At 41.6% G+C, this 4,100-nt stretch overlaps 1 non-coding gene across 1 annotated transcript; it reads right to left on the bottom strand.

Moving 5' to 3' along the window:
- Positions 1-2,430: 2,430 nt before the first annotated feature.
- TRNAD-AUC (transfer RNA aspartic acid (anticodon AUC)) lies at positions 2,431-2,503 on the bottom strand. Its single transcript has one exon. It is a non-coding gene; the product is annotated as a tRNA-Asp (tRNA).
- Positions 2,504-4,100: the final 1,597 nt, after the last annotated feature.

Raw genomic sequence — 4,100 nt, 5'->3', positions numbered from 1 at the left:
TTTTCCAAAGTGTTACTCTTTATTTATGATAACATCACACCAGTGGAAAATCCCGCTGGTTACAGTGTATAGATTTCACATACACCCACACAGATCCCTTTATTCTGCCTGAAGTTTAGCTGGAGGTGGTGGTGATATTTGGTCTCTGTGCTGAGAGAGCATGTTAGCTAATTTTGACTCTACTGTTGGTTTCTTTAAAGAGATTTCTTACTGGCCGTCACACGTACTAAGAATTCTCTCTCACCTGAACAGTCGTGTGCTAAAAACCCATTTATTACCAAAACGCAATCAGAGATGACTAGGTTCACTGGCTACCTGTGACTCTTTCTATGTAGGAAGGACTGGGTCTGTAAGGTTAGCAGTTTACTTGCTTTGCTGAGTTTGTGCCTGAAGTTCTGAATCAATAAGAGAGAGCTGATCCTTATACTTCATTCAAAAGTGAAAGGTTTGGATAGCGATGTTGGCACTTGTGTAAAGGGAGGCTTTAGAATTACAAGACATGGCTCTGCATCTCAACAGAGAAGACTATTGGCATATTGAAACACTTTTATTTCAAAATAAATGATGATGCCTCAGGGCAAATGTGTAGCAATTATATCCGGTAGCACCAATGCTCAGACTGAGGGTTCTGACAACAAGCCTGGGCCAGATGGTCATCAACTATAAAGCAAGAGTCATGGAATTGTTTCAGGGAGAAGGACCGTGGGATTAGGAGCGCAGAGAAAGCCAAAAACAGTGAGACCAGAAACTAGGGTGATGAGATCCATGTTCTGAATAAAAAGTCAGTATATATGATCTGAAACATTCTCCAGTACATAGTCCTGTTTTCAAACATTCTTTTGTTAGATTATCTTGAGAAACCCAAGATGAATAATCACTGTAGCTTTTATGCGTCAATAAAAAAAAAAAAATCACCATAGCTTTAGTTGTTAATAAAGCTGCTTAAAATGTGGCACATTTCAGCATTTTTCTAGAAATCTAAATTGTGTTTCCAGCCCTACATTCTCTATGTTGTTTAATATGCCTTTTAAACGTAAAATGCAGTCTGCATGGCCCTTCTTATTTAGAAAATTATCTTACCTCAATTAAAAAATTTACAAATTTACTTTAACATGTTTTAGTATAGTCTGCAATCTCAAAAAGGATATTAAAGATATAAAAAAAGTCTACAAAAATCGAAATACAGCTGTATCGAAAGCAGGATGCCCCTAATTATTAAACACATAATAGATGTTTTGCACAAACTCTCTATTTTAAATAAATGAGTTTCATAAAACCCTTGAGAATTAATGAGTAGTTCCTTGTAAGTTCCATGAAAAAAAATCACTTGTTAACGATACCAAAACACTCATCTAACATGATTACATGATATACTTTATCTAATAAATGAAAATATGAGTATACAGAGAGAGACCCAATGATTGGACATTAGTTGCCTGAGCACACTTTGTTTTATCAGCAAACCCCTTGCATTTATGCTTGAAATGGAGTGCGTAGGTAGGTTGCTTCTGGAAATGGTCAGAGAAAGAGTCATCTCTGGAGGTCTTTCAGATTTAATGACACATCGCAGCGAGAACTCTGTTCACTGCACACGAGCCTTGCAGGCCACCAGACAGACCAGCCCGTGGTCACGAACTGGGAGGTCAAAATGGAGGCCAGTCCAACCGACCCTAGTAAGTTTCTGTTGCTACCTCGAACTAAACTTTATTAAAAAATTAAAAACTCTGGGACAAATGCCAAATCAAACAGGACGCCAGGGCAGGAAGCATAAATGGGGACTGTCCCTGAGCTCAGTGGGACTTTTGAGCAGCCCAGCTAGGGGGTAGGGCTTTCGGAGGAGAAGACTCGTGACAGAGACCCAAGGAGAAGATGTCAGTGCCCCGGGCACCTCAGAGAGAAGGGCTGCGAGCGGAGGGAACATTAAGGGCAAAGGTCCTCAGTAAACAGATCAGTGCGGCTGGACAGAGAGTATGGGAGACGGGCAGGGGTAGGAAATGAGGGCAGAGAGGCAGGCACGCCCTCATAATCTAGGGTCTAGGAGACCATTGAAAAGCGATTCGATTTGATTCTAAGTAAGTGGAAAAGCCACTGGAAGGGGAGTGAGTGATACAATAATGACTTACATCTTACAACGATGATTCTGGTTATTTTATGGAGAATGGTCACGAGGTGGTGGCAACAGTGAAAGCAGAACAGAGAACTCACTGCAGTATCTGAAGCTACATCAGATGTGGCTAGGACCAGTGTGGTAGCTACAGAGAGAGGGAGAGATGCTCAGGTTTGAGATGTATTTTAAAGGTAGACTCCAGAGGATTTGCCAATAGATTGGATGCAGGTAGGGAGGGACAGAGAGCAGGTAAAGACTCCAAGTTTTTGTTTTTGTTTGGGGGGGATAATTAGGTTTGTTTATTTATATTTATTTATTCTTAATGGAAGTCCTGGGGATTGAACCCAAGACCTTGTGCATGATAGGCACACACTCTACCACTGAGCTATACCCTCCCTGCAAAGTTTTTTGCCATGAGGTTCTAGAATGCCTGCTGATGTTATTTACTGGGAAGGGAAAACCAGAGGTGGGAGCAGAGTCTGCTTGCTTGTATGTTATTTTGCTTAGGGCGAGGAAGAAATCAAGAAACTAGTCTAAGAATCTGGCCAATGACTGTGAACTCAGGCAAATGGGTGTGCTTGATTAAGAAGACTTGCCTATGAATGTGATATTGAGAAAATCGTGGAGGGAATCATGAAAAATATCCAGCGTCTGCTTAAGCGGGTGGAGAGACAGTCATAGCATGAGTGCTTATGGGTTAAACATTCAAAATTTCAAGCACACCTGAGCTATCCAGGTGACAGATCTTTAGATGGTTTTACAATGAAAAGATCTGAAGCTCAAAGGAGATATCTTGATGGACTGGAGACTGAGCATTAGATGGGGGAAAGAGGGGACTGTCTGGGAGTTCGCACTCTGAAATGGGAAAAAGGGATGAAACACCAGGGGCTGGGGAAAAGAGGATGGATTCCTGATGGAGCCTGAGCATCCAGTCCTTGTGAGGTAACGCAAGGTACTTCCAGCCTTAGAAAGAGCGAGAGAGTTAACTGGAAACAATCATGCTGACTTTAGCATTTTGCCTAAAGCTGGTTTTCAAGCAGGGATAATGGATGACATTCATTTATCAGTCCTTCTCAAACTATTCTTTGCACTCCCTCCAGACCTACTGATTTAGAATCTTCTGGAGCTGGGCCGGGAAGAGGCAGCTTAGTTCAATGATAGACACGAAAGCTTGTGAATGATGATGCTAAGGTTTCTGATGTTAATGAAGGTCTCAGGTCCTCATGCAAATCACTTGAGCTGTTCATGCTTTATATGCACCGGGGGCTCCAGCCATTGACTCATGGATAGACTTGCTTTTAGATGATGTCACAAAAGTCCACATCTTGGTCCCGTGAGCCCTGAACTCATCTGATCACGAGCATCATCTGGGACCCTTGTTAAAAACACACGTTTCCGAGCCAATTCCCTAGAAATTCTGATTCACTGATGCCTGGGTCTGTGTGTTTAACAAGTTGTCCCCAGGCGATGCTCATGATCCGGCAAGGTTGGGAAACATTGCTTTAGTCAAAGTATTTTTGGTCTCCTATGTGAAAACCTAGGAGCAGATCAGAAGCAAAGGGCAAACAAACCCCCAGCTGAAGAAGCAAAATAATACCCAAAGTCTTCCAGATGTTTCCCTGTTTATGAAGCGAACACTGGTTTCATTAGCTGCCTTGCTTTCATGTATGCCTTTGGTTGAATTAAGAATTCAGATAATAAAATACTCTGCAGAGACAATGCTGAGAATTGTCACTCCGATTATCCAAAAACAAGCAAACAAACAAAGGGAGGATGCAAAAGAGATAAACAGAAAGGAATTCTAAACTCATTCCACTGAAGAGGTCGTTAGAAGAGATATTATGAGCTGAACATAATAGCAAAGATTCTCTGCTCTGTACAGTTCCTTCCTCATTCCCACCTCCCAGGTCATTTCTCAGCTCTCTTACAGACTGATAGAACTTTTCCCTAATTTATAATTCATTGCCTAATCACACAATTTCTGAAATGTACA

Source organism: Camelus bactrianus, chromosome 4, assembly GCF_048773025.1.
Source record: "Camelus bactrianus isolate YW-2024 breed Bactrian camel chromosome 4, ASM4877302v1, whole genome shotgun sequence".
Classification (NCBI taxonomy): domain Eukaryota; kingdom Metazoa; phylum Chordata; class Mammalia; order Artiodactyla; family Camelidae; genus Camelus; species Camelus bactrianus.
The sequence above is the reverse complement of the archived record's forward strand: the minus strand, read 5'-3'. Positions and strand labels throughout refer to the sequence as shown.